This window comes from Polypterus senegalus, chromosome 17, assembly GCF_016835505.1.
Source record: "Polypterus senegalus isolate Bchr_013 chromosome 17, ASM1683550v1, whole genome shotgun sequence".
NCBI lineage: Eukaryota > Metazoa > Chordata > Cladistia > Polypteriformes > Polypteridae > Polypterus > Polypterus senegalus.
The window spans coordinates 44,599,751-44,617,993 of record NC_053170.1 but is presented as its reverse complement, the minus strand read 5'-3'; the positions used below and the strand labels follow the sequence as shown (position 1 = coordinate 44,617,993).

At 36.5% G+C, this 18,243-nt stretch overlaps 1 protein-coding gene across 1 annotated transcript in view; it reads right to left on the bottom strand.

The window, feature by feature from the left end:
- rspo1 (R-spondin 1) overlaps positions 1–17,835 on the bottom strand; it is a 71,031-nt gene extending 53,196 nt beyond the window's left edge. The window contains exon 1 of the mRNA XM_039739358.1: positions 17,472–17,835. The gene's annotated coding sequence lies outside the window, so the exon portion shown is untranslated. The remainder of the gene's footprint in view (positions 1–17,471) is intronic.
- Between the last annotated feature and the right edge of the window lie 408 nt (positions 17,836–18,243).

The window sequence follows — 18,243 nt, the reverse complement described above, 5'->3', positions numbered from 1 at the left end:
TTAAAATAAGCCATGCCATGTTTGTTTGTTTTTTTTAATTTGTATAAGAGTCTAAATTCTTCTCCTACCATAACTCTTTTAACTTTGCACAATAGTAATTACAAACTGTCATATCTTCAATGTTATAGTGCCTTTTTTCGTCTCTCTGGAGTATAGAATATTTATTTTCAATCAGAGTTGTTTTCTATTGTGCATCATCATTATTTTTTCTCACAAAGGTTACAAGGTATACACAAATAATATTAATAAATCATGCATGTAAATCATATAATTTAATTGTTTAGAACACTGCTGTTGCAAATCTTTTATCCATAAAATATTTCTACCCCATGACATATTTAAATGGACTCCAAGATCAGGCTGTTTCTAATGAATATGCGAGGAATTGTGCGAGGATTGTGTGAGGAGCTAATGGACTTGAGTGCAAGTACCGAATGTGAGATGGGAGACCTTCCGTGGCAAGACCCAGAAGGTTGCTGAGAGTTGTGTTGGTGTTACCAGTGTTCCCAGAAGGAGGTGTTTCATCTTGCAGGGCACTCTGGATATCATTGAGAGGAGTCACAGCACATGGCTTGATGGCAAGTCCAGTCTGTACTGGGAACTTAGAAGGATGGCTGAGAGGGCTCTGAGGGCAGATAAGGTGGCATTTGTTAAAGGAATCTGTAAGCAAGTGACACACCATCTATGGTCTTGTGACCCACGTCCTCCTTACAGAGGAATAGTAGCATTATGCACATCGGAATCTGTTTCTCAGAGAGCTGCAGTCAGGGCAACTGACGGAATGGTCCTTATGGATGACACTGCAGTTGTGACATGCTGGACTGGTTACTCTGAGCATCTGTTTAAAGCTGATATTGGATATCTCTGGGTCCCAAGTTCTTGAGTCTGATCCTATAATTAGCTGTGAACCCCCCAATCTCGCTGATATTGCACATGTTGTGAACCAGCTGAGGGTCTGCAGAGATCTGTGGTATCCAGGGCGAACTCCATGCTGATGGTAAGGCCATCCTCCTGGCATTGCAAGCAATCGTTGCCTCCATCTGGGAGACAGCCGTCATCCCATTTGACTGGAAAATGGGACTAGTCATATCTATCTAGAAAGGGAAGGGAGATTGACTGGATTGCAGCAACTGCAAGGGGATAACACTGCTCTCGGAGCCAGGTAAATGTCCTTGCTAGGGTCATCCTCAATAGGATCTGTGATCACTTGCTCACCTACCAGGGACCAGAGCAGTCTGGTTTTACGCCTAAGAAGTCTACTATCAACAGCATACTTGCACTGAGGGTTCTCATGGAGCGCAAACGCGAATATCGGCAGTTTCTTTGAAGTTTTGCCCTGTGGGACATCCTGAGATTTTGTGGGATCCCTCAAAGTTGATGGATATCATGGCCCTGTGAGTGCTGTTCAGAGTGGAGGCAGTAACTTCTGCATTTTTCCCCAGTTGATTCTATGGTTCTTCAGGGGTATGTTCTTGTTCCTACTCTGTTCAGTGCTTGCATGTGCTGGGTGTTGGGCAATGTCATGGGGTCCAGCGGCTATGGGACATCTGTTAGTGAAGAAAGATTCACTGATCTGGACTTTGCTGATGATTCTATGATCTTCACAGAGTCAATGAAGGCCCTGATCCAGGCCTTTAATGACATCTTGGGCATAGCAATCAGTAGTGTGTCTGTCTGCAGTGGGCATAGCAATCAGTAGTGTGTCTGTCAGCAGCAACATTCATGTCTCTGACGACTCTTCCAATGAAGTCAGTAGACTGACTGGGAGAGCATAGGGGGTCATGAGGTCGCTGGAAAGGGGTATGTGGCGCTATGCAAAAGGACGAAGGTCCAAGACTTTAGAGTCCTGGTGCTTCCTGTCTTTCTATACGGTTATGAGACACGGATGCTATCCAGTGACCTGAGACGAAGACTGGACTTCTTTGGTACTATATCTCTTCACAGAATGCTTGAGAACCACTGTTTTGACTTTGTGTGGAATGTGTGGTTGGTCACGGAGTCCCAAATGAAGCACATCACCTACATTGTGAGGAAGCCTAAGTTACGGCACTTCAGCCATGTGGCGCAATTCCCTGAGGGTGATCCGGCTTGCAGGATCCTCATTGTTGAGGACCTGAGTGGCTGAACCAAGCCAGGGGCACCCCTATGTAACACCTGGGTGCGGCAGATGGATGGCCATTTCCGGAGGGTGGGATTGGACTGTGTGTCTGCCTGGAGGGTTGACAGCTAGGATCCTGAGCTGTTTCATTATGTGGTGGATGAGGCAACGCACTGTACCAGTACATGCTCCCCAACTTGACATGAACCTGACCTGATGCTACAAAAAAAAGGAAGGGTCTGAAACCTAACTGGGAAGCTCATACCAACATTGCATAACCATATTAAACAACTGCAGATGGGCACTTCAACAGGCTCTTTTGCTTAGGTTATTTAAAATACAATTTGATATAATCACAGTAGAGTTTCAGTTTTACTGTCTGGCCAGCTTCACCTGCATATTCACTGTATACTAAGCATGGATCAGAGGCTTCAATAGGTGAGAAGCTTGTAATCAGTCAATCTTTATTTCATATATTACCTGTCCATAAAGAAAATAAAGATGTATTGGACTGTATAGTCCATAATGACACAACCTAAAATAGGAAATGTCAACAGTGCTGACGCTGGTGTACTTGATGTTGTGGAAATGTGTATTTCTAAAACACCCTGGCTTTCTTTTCACTTTTATTTTTTATTCTGTTTGTCTCTTCTATTGTCCCTCACTTGCTTCTTCTTATCACAGTTTATTTCCTATCACCTTTGTTATTTACTCTCTTCACCTAAACCAGTCTTTCTACACTTCAGAAAATGAGTGATGGTGTTAAAGCTTAACTAGGGTTAAAATGCCAAAGACATTAATTAATTTGACATTCTTTTGCTGAACATTAAGTATACGTAAATGCAGAACTTATAGCATGTCATAAATGTATTAATTATTGAACCATATACATTAATGTGTAATCCTTAAAATTATTTTTGCAATATCCCCTGACATAGCTGCAAAAAAAATGACAACACACAGCAATAGAACTGCTAGCCAACCTTGCTATTTATACACCATGAGACCCAGATGCACTGAATGTTGCACTTACTGTATAAGCCTACCACTACTGTAAACACAGTAAACTGAAAAATAATCAAATCAAGGGGAGCAAAGAGCCACATTGTTTACCACTGGTGCCTCATTAAACTTGGGCTTGATTGTTGAGCTGTCTGATAGAAGTCTGAAAGTGACTTCTGTGGCTCCATAATTTTTCTGTGAGTACTTTGCTATAATTTGGGTTAACTTGCAAATTTAAATTTGCCCTCATGTGACTGAGTGTGTCCTCCCATAGATTGTTTTTTTGAGAAGGACTGATTCTTTCTTTGCACCTAATACTACTGTGCAGCAGACTCTTAAACTCCTTGACCTCAGCATCCCTGCTTTGGATTTTAAATTACACAGGGTGCTTTCTACATGAGATTGTTACCTAAGTTCCCATCTATCAGACAGATGCAAGCTGTTGACCTTATTTCAAAACTGATGTTAGCTTACGTGCATGTATCATATGTATGTATAGTATCATAGAAACTCACAATAACTGTAATACCTTGAATACCTCAAGCATCAAAAGTTACTACTAAAAAGTTTGTATGACCCTTTTATAAATCTTTTTTGAATTCAACCAGCCTTTTAGATTCAAAGAACTTGAATGGGCTGGCAGGCCATCTACTGTATGTTTGGTTTTTGACTTGTACTCAATGCTGCCACAGTTTGCTTTGGGGTAACTTCTGCCAAAAGTAGGATATCAGGAATTAGAATATAGATTCACTTTCAGCATTTTATAAAAATAAAAACAAACAAAACCTTTTGTCTATTGTAAAATAAGCAGATCTTCACCATACTAGTAATAAATCTAATTGCACAACCTTATACAAATGAAAAGATATTTATATCAGTTCTAATTACCAGTTTTTAAGTGATGTGTAGCAAATGCTATGAAGTCTTAACAGAGCAAGAGAAATGAATTTTACAGTCTTTTGGATTAGAGATATCTTTTTCGTCTGATAAAGTCACAAACTACACATCACTAACACCTTTAGTTATTTATATGGTGAAACCAAGAAAAAAAACAAAACTGATACCAACAATTAGTGAATCATTTATCAGGGTTAAAAAGGCATGCTAACTTCACCCACTTGAAAATGTTAGCATGTTGAGGACAAGCTTTCTCCATTCATAAGTGCTTTCTGCATTCATAAGGTTTGTCATAACAATTCCCAACAATATTAATCCACATGTGGGTTTCTAATTATTGAGGGAACATTGAAATAAAAAGAGAATAATTCTTAAGAGGCGGTTTAAAAACTGTATGCAAACTTCATCAGATTAATCCATAGTATAGATTATAAAGAGTATCATGTACAAAAGGGCAACTGACACCCTTTCACGCCTGCTTTCCTTAAGCGCAATGAAAATTTATATTAACACAATGAAGGATCATCTGAAGTGTAGCTTCCCTGCATATTTAAAACAGTGAGTGGGCCATGATAACAATTCTATAAGACCCATGAAGGTACATTAAAACTATACCACTCTAGCTTTGTTGCTAATAAGGACCTTTAGAGACATACACTGAGAAATCTTTAAAACTGGTTAAAAGCATTTTTATATGTGGGGTTTTGTAGCATTTACAGAATAAACATCTTAAAAATACTCCCATTCAAAGTAAAAGGGCCAGTGAAGCAGTGGACCGCAACTGTCTACCCCACCTCAGCTGAGGGTATCACTTTCTGACTAATAGACTCTTTCAACTGTTTACCCTTCATGAAAAAGTAAGAAGATTAAATTGCCTGCACTGCGTGTGGTTTAATGTATTAATTATTAATCGAGCTATACAAAAGAGTGGGTCAGCTGGTCCACACTCTGACATTAGTAGAAGACTTTTTGTGTATATGGCACTGGAATAAAAACATAATTGATTTCTTCTTAGATGTATAAGGTACTTTGCTTATTGCAAGTATTTCATATGTTTCCGCAAACGGTACTATATAGCTAGGACAAACAGAGATTTATCATTATATTTAAACAGCTCATTGTAAATGAAAGAAAATGTCCAAATAGCATGTATACTGCATGTTTATATATATTTGTGCACACACACAAAGTAAATGCATAAAAGCTTGACAACTTTTCCTTGTGCTTAAGAAATGTAAATGCAAATTTGAAGCACAAAATAACACCATTATGTATCATTAATGTATAACATGAACATTAAATGGTAGAACTGTAAGGGTAAAGAGTCATGATACATTATCAATGTTCACTTCATTATTTAGTCACATTGTTTTTACGCATGTAATAAGAGTAAATTTAGCATTGATGGAAATGAAATATGATATTGTATTCAATTCTTATATACTTCTTTTTTCATTAGAAACAGCCAGAGCTTTTGTACTGCAGCCATCAATTTTCTGAACTCACTTATTTAAGTTCAGAATGCGAGTGGGCCAGAGCATAATACAGCCACATCAGGTGTAAGGCATGTAATCAATACTGCTACTTATGTAAGTTCCCAAGTTCGTGCATAACAGGCCATCTAGACCCTCCAATCAACCTAAGCAGAAATTTTTTTTTGCATATGGGAGTAGTGAGAAGTCAAGCAAAATAACACCTTTTATTGGTTTATTAAAAAGATTACAATATGCAAGCTTTCGAGGCAACTCAGGCACTTCAGGCAAAATGTATATGGGAGTAAACTGATGTAATTGAAAAATATCCTCACAAGCACAGGTAGAACATGTAAACTCCACACATACAGTGGTAAACTATGGGATTTAATCTCAATTTCTTGGAGTTGTGAATCAGCAGCATTAAACACTGCCACCCTAAAACGGTAATAGAATAGTACAAATAAATATTAAGGCATATAAGTACAACTTAGAGACATTGGAATGTTTTCTAGTTCAAGTGTGGCATAAGGACAGAGCTGGAGTGGGATGTAAAGGAGGGATGATGAGACTGGCTACTATAATCATCCTGGCCAAGATGATTCAGATCTGAATAGTTTTATGTGTGTTTAAATGCCTCATTTCCTGACATGTGTTGACTAACAGAAATAAATTGGGCTTGTGGTGGCCATAGGAAAGTCTCCTGCAAGAAAATAAAGATGTCACTATGGGTCTGTAGAAAAAAGTGGGTCCAAACATTTGTCATGTTGCATGATTTACAACATATTAAAATACTGAATAACTGAAAAAGTCTTTCTATCCGAAAAATGTTTTTCAATTAGTATCTCTCAGCATCATCATTCAGTCTACAATCAATCAATCACTACATTCAAGTATAGAAAGTCTAATAAGCTTTAATTATAAAAGTGTGTGCCAACTTTGACATGAACTATGAATCTATGTAAAAACGGTATATAAAATGAAATGCTACATATATGTAATATTACACATCTTCAGCTTTACTTGCACTGCAGATGTTCCATTTCATTATCAATATTTGTATTTGCATGCATATATTTATGTTTACAGGATCATCCATTCACCTCTTTATGAGAACACAACCCTTTAAAACCCACAGGTAGCATGAGTGTATTTGGAGCTTTGGGATTCAAAGATATTTAATTTGTTTATCACACTGTCCAGCAAGTACAGTATGTGTGACCTCTTTAGAATGCCAGGGCCATCACAATGGTAACTACAGTATTTCTTTTATACGTACTCTGGAGATTTTTTTTTTTAATAAATGACAATGCTAATGGGCTTTATATTGCCATGATTGTTTATGTTAATCACTTAAATTCAATTGTTTTAATGTGTGGTTAATATAATATATAATAACTGGTACTGTGAGTACTGTGCAGAGTGGAGGTGGGACCTCTGCGTTTTTCCCAGTTGATTCTGGGGTTCGTAATGGGTGTGTTCTTGCTCCTACTCTGTTCAATGTATGGACTAGGTGTTGGGCAAGGTCGTTGGGTCCAGCGGCTGTGGGTAATCTGTTGGTGAAGAAAGATTCACGGATCTTGACTTTGCTGACGATGCTGTGATCTTCGCAAAGTCAATGGAGGCTCTGATCCAGGCGCTCGAGAGACTGAGTGAGGAGTCTGAGTGTCTGGGCTTGCAAGTGTCCTGGATAAAAACCAAGATCCAGGCCTTTAATGACCTTTTGGGCACATTAATGAAATATTCACTCTGAAGTTAAGCATAATTAAACTTATTTTTATTTCCTCACTTAATCTCATTACTTGATCCATTTTTTTAGACTTTTGGTATTCCAGTTCAGGTTTACTTGGAGCTGATATCTACACTGGCTGCATTGGGCAGTATGTAAGTCTGGATTGGGGCCACTATGTTACAAGTCACACTTGTTCACACCAGGCCAATATGAAGTCAATAGATAACCTAATGAACACCCTGTTGGCAGAGTGTCTAGTGCTGCTTCCTTATGGATCTAGCTTTCTGGGTTCAAATCCATCTGTTGCCTGTGCAGAGTCTGCAAGTTCTCCTTATCCTCTCACAGGTTTTCCTTTTAAACCCTAAAAATGTGCATGTTAGATTAATTGGAGACTGCATATTACCCCATCTTTATAACTTGCCATAAATTAGCACCTCCTCAGCACTTCTACCTGCTTTGTGCCCTGTGATGCTGAGAACCTTATTTTAATTAAAGCATAGAGTACATCTTTGGGATGTAGCAGAACAACACTAGAAAACCAATAAGCATACAGACAATCTACAAACATTACATTAACAACAATTAGGGTGGGATTCAACCCAAGTTTCCATTCCTTACTTACTTTTATCATTACCAAATATAAAATAACTGAATATGTTGCATGCTGTAGACTTGACTGCACATGTTTAATTTGAACTTCACTGTTTTAAACGTCTCTGTTATTCCAATGCTTGCATAAGGCCTCAGGTAAAAATGAGAAAAAAATACATTGTTATATTTAGGCTATCCCATCTGCATTGGGTATATGTACTGTATGTTAATAATTATACACACCAAATACAATTTCTTCCTACTTGTTATAATAAAGAAAGATACATTTGTTTTTCACTTAAATACTGTTGATATCAAGATCTTATTATAGATAAAAAAAGATCTTGATTTCAACATTCACATCATAAGATGAAACTTCAATAAGAGCGTGTAGAACTTCCATATCCATTATATACTAAACTGAAATCATAAACTGACCTGTGTTTTTTACAAATGTATTGAAGATACATAATTTTAGTGTGATAAATATTTTTGAAGCCCTGCTATACTTCTAAAATACATCATCATTAAAATTTATTTTCAGAATGCCTACAGTCTTACAGTATCTTAACTGCACTGGCTACATACAACACATACGTTCAAAACTCCTATCCTCACATATAAAGCAGTCCATAGCACTTTCCCTCATTACATCTGCAACCTTGTCAGTCCCGGTGTTCACTTGTACTCTGTCCATTCACCCTGCAGCAACATTCCAAACATAAAAGAGAGAGATGTTTCCTGTAGAGCTCCTCAGTTTTAGAAATCCCTGCCAATAGCCATTACAAACATCCCAACTCTATATTATACTGTATGCCTGCTTTAAAATCTAACTACTGTACATCACTGAGATTTGATGTTCCTTTAATTCAAATAATGTTTAATAACAAAAAAGAAAGATGTTGCAGCACATAAAATTTTCTAGATTCAGACAGAGCTATAGACTTTAGCTAGCATATCTAACAGCAGAACAAACAGAACCAGAGTAATGCTACCTCACATCATGTCATCCCTAATCTGAAACACGCCCTTTTCATGCTCACTCTGCCTCCCCTAACCACTGTAACAATTCTACTGTACTTATAAAAATTCCACAAAGGGGCAATTATTCTTCTTTAAATCTTTAGGTTTCTTAGATTTATTTTCAGCTGGTAAGAAATCACCAGTTTAAAAAGTAGTGAGTACTGCTTAGTACTAAAAGTAAAATCTGAATTTAAACCTACTGAGTTAAAACAAACAAACAAACAAAAAAAAACAATTACTTCTTGTACACCACATTATAGAACTTCCTGGGAGAAATAATTATAAAAAATTAATAAAAGTGACCATTTACAAGTAAGTAATGGTGGCCGGGTTATTGGCATTGTTGTTGCATAGATTCATCAACCAAGGTCTAATCCCATTACTTGTCAAAGTCTATGTAGAACCGTCATATTCTACCTTTATCTGCTTAGGATTTTCAATGGGCAAACTGGTTTTCCTGTTATATCCCGAAAACTGTGAGCTTCACTGTTAACGTAAATGACAGTTCAAAACTGGTCTTTGGTGGCTTTGTGTGTGAGGGGATCCTGCGATGGACTAACTCCTTGACATGTGTTTCCTGAATTCAGATGAATTCTGCTAGTTTAGGCACTGAGGTGCCCCAAGGCAACCCTCAATTGAATTAAGCAGGTCTACGAATCTTATGTTAAGTATCAGTGGTCTGTTCACAGACATAATAAAGACAAAACATGAACACACAGACCAAATACAATAGTCTTTTTATCCCTGCCACCTCATTAGTTGCCTGTATAGTAATAGCATTGTTTTGTTGTAGGCATTAGTGACAGTCTTTAGCACTGACTTTAGAAGAAGGAAAGCATGAAAATAAAAATATGGCAGGTATTATTAAGTCAAAGTAACGTATTTAACTGAGGGTTCAATTAAATGCAAGTCTCTCAGATCAAATGGACATGATGCAAGTCCTGCGTATGAAATAGCTAATCACTACAAATAACGATAATGCAGTTTTCAAAGTAACATGCCCAAGTGGATTAATGTTTTATAATTTAACCTACAAAGGACATGATTGATGTGAATATTCTTCTTTCAAGACTACTGCTATGTTAATGCATTCTGCTTTGAAAGCAGGTGAAACACACTGAAGAGGCTTTTGCCATATCTGACTCAGGGATAAATTATAGTACTGATCTGTCTCTAATGCCAGCTAAATATATCTCATGTTATTATGTTCTATTACTTTATTTCCCTAGTTTAATAACCTCCTCCATTGTCTCATGGACCATAAAAATCAAAGGACAGTCATAAAAGTATAAATATAAACATACATTCATAACATTTGTCCTACTTGTTGTTCACATACCTGGGCAAAATACTGAGCATTAACAATCTTAATTAGATTTCATAGCCTAAATAATTCCTCTTGTTTGTTGTAATTATACTTCCATTTTAACAGTACATGAAAAAGTTGCTAAATTTAAGCTGTTACTACTATCATTTTTTATAATTTCATAAAAAAAATATCTGTAGAAACTGAAAAACAGAATTTGAAACTGGTGGCTGACTGATAGGTGCTGCAGCCTCAGAATCACTACTTCCTGTGGAGAGTTTGTATCATTTCTGTTGCTGAATAGGTTCCTGGATTTTACACCCACATTCATAAAGATGTGTTTTACTTTACTGGGGGGTGATTGCAAAATGACCCCTGTATAAGTACAAGGCTGGATTCATGTATGAATGGGCTCCCTGTGATGAACTGGAACCCTGCGCAAGGCTGATTTCTGCCTTGCAGTCCTACATTTTATTAAGATGGGCTAGCTCCCATCCATGTTTGATTGCTGCCTAGAACTCTTGCATATGGGATGCTATGAGCCCCTGAAGGCATTGATTGGATTAAATGGCCTCAGAAAATGGACAGGAGGGTGGATGGCTAATTTGGAGATCACAAACTACTTCATGTAAAATTTGTGTCACTTTAAATTGATGTTAATCTAATTTAATCTAATCTAATCTGAAAACAACATCACAACCCATCACTAGCAAATATGCATAAGAAAAAGTAATAAAGAATGTAGCCAACACTCAGAGACATCTCTTCCATTAGCTTTTAAGCATCACAATGAACCAAAGGCGAAGAGGCTAATTACAAATCCAGACTGCCAATTGCTATTTTACAATTCTGCAATTTTTTCACTGTCACCTTCTCCAGCCATTACAGGAAAAAGGATTTTGATCAAAGGATTTGTTGATACTGCTGTAGGATCAATCGACAAACATTACTCTAGCAACAGTAATGTCATAAAATGCAGACACTGTGGCACCCTGTGATGTCTTAAAGCACTAGAAAACAGCCTTATAAACTTTCTCTTGTCACATTCTTTTAATCACTACTTCCTGAAGACAGGGAAGCTACACTTTCACAGCTAATTAGAGAAGCAGTAAGTTATTTGTTTATTGACTCTCAGCTACATAGAGGCTCCTTAAAGCTTGTCCTACCAAGCTTTAAGCTTTTTCAACATTTCAAAGATGCTTAAAAGATGCTTTTGACAAGCCTCCACTATGCTCTGTTTAAATTTTCCCATCTCTCTGATCAACAACCTTCACACACAAGGGAATAATAACTTCAAATGGCTTTTGTTTTACTGTAATGTCAATTGCTTGTGATAAAACAAGTTTTACTTTTCAAAAATATTTAGTATATTAGAAAACTGATATACAAACTTACTGTTTAGATGAGATTGCATTTTAACATACTTATTTCTACAAATACGTGTACTCTGCTTTCAAACTGTGTGCTTACTCATTGTATTTTAAATATAACTTTTAGCACAATTTTACAACACATATGCAAACAGATAATAAATATTCAGTAGACAAGTACGTACATAAACAGAGGTGAGACAGAGTAGGTGTAATAAATACTTGACTATTTGTAGACTGTATACAAGTACTCTGCCTCAACATAACTGCCACTTTGAAAAAGTTACGTAGGTGAAGAATAATTTATAAAAGAAAAATAGAATAATAGTTTGCTAAATCTTAAAAATAAAAGGTAGAGAAGGTTTCTAAAAAACAAAGCAGACAACACTGTTAATTAACATAACTCGGTTGAATCCATATTTTTGACTAGCTCTTAACCTGTGTATTTGAATCAGTTAACAAACAATAAAGGCCTATAACAATAAAAAAACAGAGCCAGTTAGTGACAGGTAAAAGAGACTCTCAGCAGAAAATGATAACTTTCATACAAAAAGAAATGTTTTACTGCACTCAAAAAAGTATTACATTGATGTTGTTCATTCAACGTAAATTTTCTCGTTCAAGCAACTTAAGATTAGTCATTAGTGTTGTAGCTTGAAATACAGTATTTGATTTTAGATCTCAATCAAAGTAAAAATAATTGTTTGTACCAAAGTAAGCTATGGTGGAGGGAATAAACGTAAAAAACCATTTCAGTTAACCTAATTTTTTAGGGTGTTTGTGTGCTGCGCATATTCTTCCGGTCGAACTTTCCAGCGTGCTGGCTTTACAACTGCCAAAAAAGAACACTTTCCTGAGAGGAGTGGACGTGGCTATACAGGTCTGGTCATTTTCAGCAGCAGACTTTTATAATGGAGGATTTCTGGTAAGTAAACCTGTTTCTCAACTGTTAATTTTAAGTATAAGAACTCATAATAAAACATACTTTCAAGAAAGCTGTAGAAACATTTAATAATTTTTTGTTGTATATTTAAGAAAAATGCTTGGGTATTTCCACTAGATTTTTAAATAAATGTAAAAAGTACAGCATTGGAATGTGTTATGTTCATAATATTTCTAATAGCATAAAAACAGGTTACGACCAATAAACCATTTTAAAGTAACAACTTAAAAATAGATTTTCTTTAGTATAAAACAAGTGAATTGCACCCAATCACTCTAAATGATTTGCCTCAACTTACAAATTGTGGGATCAATAAGCTTAAAAGAATTATATTGGTTCAGATTGAATATATTAAGTGTGAATCATTACCTTAATTATTTTAAGTTGAATGGAGGTTATGCATTTTTCAGTACAATAGACTCATTCACAATAAGACTGAAAACACCATCAAGAAAGCATGAATGATGAATTGTTATATACTGACTACTCACACCTAAAGAGAGCATGTGAAAGTGAGATACTTAATTTCCTACTCCACTGTATTTTTTCACCTTTTTAGAAAAATTTTATGCAGCAAAAAGAGTTACCTTTGATAATCTATTTATATAAAAAGCTAAATAAATTGACAACTTCAAGCTCCAGACTGCCAACACACACTTTTTCTGTTTCGTTATAAATAAAATAAAGACTTTAACAGTATTATGCAAGTCAACAAATTAATGAAACACTCAAAGGGTAAATAACTTTATAGTCTGCTTTCTTTCTTAAAATAGGACAGACAATCCTTTGATTTTTGTTTTCATTACAGCCTTGTTAAATATTACACATCCGTTCAAAGTGATAAAGACCCACAATGCCTAATATTTTGCTTTCCCCGCATTTTGATACTGCACAATTTACCATCCTCTACCTAACATCATCTAATATAGAAGTATAAAAATCAGAAGAAATGTTGGATACCTATCATAAGTATCAACATTATGTAGACAGGTTTACGCTTGGCAGCTTCAGAAATTCAATATCTAATTTACTCATTAATCAATAAAATAAAGCAAAGTCACTAAGTTGCTTAGAACTTTACATGTTTAAACACTGGAAACAGCATCAGTCATAATCAATTTTAAAATCTCAGAAATATCTTCCACTGCTATATATTTTACATATGTAACATCTGAATCCCAAAACACAGAACAAAATCAGTAAAGATAACTGTACATTTGTATTTGTTTTACAATACTCCATGTGTAAACAGAAATATCCATAAATTACCATTACTAGTAAATAAAACCTTGAATTATGTGAACAAAGACCATCAGCACTACAATCTTTTGAGATGCACTAAAATGAAAATGTCAGCAACAACTGCTAGATTGAAATATTATACTCCACAGATTTCAGGACAATCGATGTTTAAAATTTTGAATAATAATGACAAGTTGCTTTTCTTTTTAATGACAAAAGATAGTAAAAAAATAGCCTAATACCATTTACCAAATAACGCTGTTGCAATTGCTTAGAACCTAAAAAGTTGAATCTCTTACCACAGCTGCAGAAATAAAGGCAGCTAAAGTGCACTTTTCAAGGCAGTAATTTGTCTCCAGGAACGCTACTGCAGTCCAAATAATCTTATCTCACTCTTCAACTGGCCACAGTAATACCATAATGAAAACTGTGAAATGAGAGGGTTTGGGTTTAAAATTCCCTCCCTTGTGAAAAAGAGCTCAAGGGTCAACTTGTAATAATGGCATATTTGAATAAATATATACTCCCACACTGTGATATGACATATGTGTACACATACACACACACATTTAAGAATAACAATGTTCTCCCTGTATAAGCTTCTACTCCTGGAACAGGCCAGTCAATACCTGTATATATAATCATAATTATATATAAATACATCATACACGCAAACAAGCACATTCAAACTGAATCATTTTCAATCTTTTGCACATTAAAACTTAAAAATTATGGTGTGTTCTAAAGAAAGAACAAGAAAAAGCCTGAAATTAAAATATAATAGTTTGATAAAATATTAAATCCAGGCTATATTTGGGAGCATTATTGTTTCTGTACTCGTACTCAGTTATTTAAATCTCAAATAAACAAAGATATTTACTTTGCTAGTTTCCAAGAGACGTCTGACTGCGGGCATATTGCCCCCTAGTGTAAAGAATTGAAATTTGCAAATATGCCACTACGCAGTTTTGGGATTGAAACTGTGGAATGAGAGCAGCCATCCAAATGTATTGATACTATTACACAAATTATAAGACTGTCATTTCAAGAAATAACATACTACCAAAACTAAGAGCCCGTTTACTTATTTGTCCCGTGTTCGCCGATGCATCTCCGAATTGGAATACTACATTATCGGCATTAATATCCACAATGATTTTGCATGATTTTCTTATTTAGATCATTAAACTTTTGTCAGCTAGTGCTCCCAACTCTCTTTTTCCAATTCAGTGGTACAAATACTGTTACAGGAATTGTACATTTTTAAAGTAAAATAGGCGATGACTTTTTTCTTAACTCGGATAGATTCTTAATATCACTTTAGTTATGAGGACAATCCGATTTCTGCAGGTGTCCTCACAGTCTCAGGTAGAAAATGAATATGGTAACCTTTTCCCTGCCGACATCACTTTTGAGAGCTGCAGTTTCCACTTTCTCCTTAATCACTTTTCAAACTCGCTTACCCAGTTCTATAGAGCCAATGGCATTGTCGACGACACTGGGCTCACGGCCGGCGGTAAATTATGGGGGACACTCAACAGATCACACACATTTCTAGTCACCATTATTGTCTTTGGGATGAGGACCCGTACCAAACGTACCAAAGCCGCACCAACAGTGACTGCGTTGGGAGTCAAACAGAAGCCTCTAAAGAGGAAAGGCAGCAGTGGTTAATTAAGGAACAGGTTCAATAACAGTTGGATCCGGTAATAATTTTAAATCCAGTGTACTATTACAATAATCTCAGTAAATTCACTTTCACTTTTATGGTCCCAAAATGACCATAACTTATACGACCATTTTGGACCTTCGTGTGACTCAAGGTAGATGTGATAAAATCCGCAGTACTGAAAAGTGAAGGAGCAGCGACCAAATGAAATTTTAAAAGTTTGTTGAAATACTAATAATTTTGTAATCTTTTTTTTTTTTAATACAGTTAGTAAAATAATGATATGGTTCGATTTTTTTCCTTACCTTTAAGAATTGATTTCCTTTTGGGTTTTACCTACAACAGTTTTACAATATATATATATACACTTCATTAAAGAATCTACCAACAGGAATGTGCGTAAACCTTCATGATCCACAACCCCGTCATTTTTGCACAGTCATGAATAACGTGATTACAAGCTGCCAAGTGACTGGGTAATAACACCTACCGAGATTCATAAAATATAGTACACCGTAATGACTTCGTAAATGATTCGATTTATGTCTTTGTATGATAATGATCAGAAAATATGTAATACCTGAAAATCTCCCAGATCATTTTCTGAACTCTTATTTCATAGCGGGAGACTCATTACGGGCACCATCCGGCGTAAGGTTGGAACAAACCCCGAACAAAATACACACATATTGTATACACCCACAATTCCTCTTACCATTACGCAGCCGCCTGGAGAACCGGGGCCTTTCACACAGTATCGGGCACAGGAGGCAACACTATTCGCTACAATGGCCCATTACCCCGACTCATAATAGAACAATTTAGACACGGAAATCATCATAGTAAGCATTTTGTTGGGATGTGACAGGAAATCGGAGTCCACGGAAGAGTCCACAGTGTCTATGATCACGGCATGATTTCTTATACAACTGCTGCAACTATTGCTTTGTTTAAAAGTTACGCTGTAAAGCAAGTAAAGCACGTGAACTAAAGGTTTCTGTCATTGTAAATCGATTTATAATATCGGGCGTTGAAAAACTAACAAAACATGCTTTTTGAAAAGCAGGTTTTAAAATATTTTCCAGCTTAGACTGGGTTCCATTTCAGATGGTGTAAGCTGCCAGATGTTTTACAAATGACAGGCCAAGCACACACCAAATAAAGATGCACAAGCATCTTTTGAATGATGACAATGTCGATTTGCTTTCTGCTTCCACATGGTGTCAGAATTAAACAGTAGCAACACATGTCATAATTTTCCATCGCCCCACAAATTCAGGTTTCACTGCCTTTCTCAGCAGGGAGCCCACAATATGGTAACAATTTACATATTAAAAGTACCCGACTCGCAAAAAAATGTTAATTGACCCTGTTAGTTTTAAATATCTTCTCAAATGTAAAATGTTTCGGAATTACATTGCAAGTGCGATATTTGTGGTGAAGTTTTGAGCAAAAGGTGGAAATATCAAGAAATTAAGACGCACGTACCATGCATGCCCTTCACCGCTGCATCCCACTTCAGACTCAATAGGTTAGCAGAAGATTGTCTTAACTCCACGGTGCCAAACATGAAATAATAGTAATAACGTGTTTCCAGATTTATTAAGCAATTCTGCACTCTTGCCTCAAAACGCCTCCGCTTCAGTTCCCGAAACGCGTTTAAAACAAGGGGTGGGAGTTACAAATTACTTTCAGATAAACATGTCTTCAGGCTTTATAAAAAGCAACCTAACGTGATGCTCCAAACACAAAACAGCTTGGAAAAAAGTTTGTCTTTTTTGGCAGCGGGGAAAATGTTGCGTCTATGTTTTCCTTAAAGAAAATTAATCTCTGTCAAAGCGCACTTAATTTTAATTACCCCTGACAGTGTTTAAAAGAAGGTGTGAAACACATCGAAATACATTGCATTAAAATAGAAAACAGCCTTACCGTGCAAACGCGGCAACCTGTCTGCTCTTTAATAAATACACACGCCGCGCTTGGAATGCCTGTTTTAAATACCTGCTATTTGTCACTCCCAAAAACTTATTTGCGTATTTACAAATTAGAATAAAGTACCAAAGAGAAGTCTCCCCTCTTTTAAAATAAGATGCGAATGTAAAAAGAAATAAATCATAAAATCCTACCTGTTAATTTGCCGCTGGGCACTGAAAATGCATCACCTGTAGCTTTTATCACAGAAAATAATAATAATTCCCGTTCGTTACTGGTCTAAAGTTTTTATATATAATTTCCAAAATTACCAAGCGGGAAAATGAAAATGTACATTAAAGTATAAAGTTTTAATATCTGGCAATGCCAATCGCTCCGCGCGAGCTCCAGAGAAAAGCGTCTCTGGCTGATTGTGGAGAATATCAGAGGAACTATCCTCTTCCTTTTCTGCGGCTAACGAGACATTATTTATACGCGAAATGTCTACAGTTGTTTCGGAGTAATTTCCACATAAATCCAGTTTCAGAGCAGGAAAACATCCAACTTTGAGCAGTTAGCCCCAACCTTGAGAAATATTACATCCTTCGTTGGGCAAGCCATCTAGCAGCATTCGGCGATCGCGTGCCGGCAGTCGATCCCACCTCCGCGCTGACTGGAAAACACGGAGTAGACTTAATTACAGAGGAGTCCCTGCGCGCGCCACCCTAGTATTGTGGTGCACGTGCCTGTAGTGCATCTTAGCGAACAAAGGGAGAACGAAACAAAGAAACGTGAGGAATAAGGAGTTGAATTTCGTGATAGAGTCACTCTGTTTCTCGCATCATATTTCGATCGTTTTGGTTGTGACTTTGTCGTTAAAGGAAAATTATGAGGAAGATTACGAACCTGCCGTTTGTATAGTAAGTTTGGGAAGGCAGGAAACCAGCAGATGGATATCGTTCAACACGCTATAGCTAAAGGGCTCAT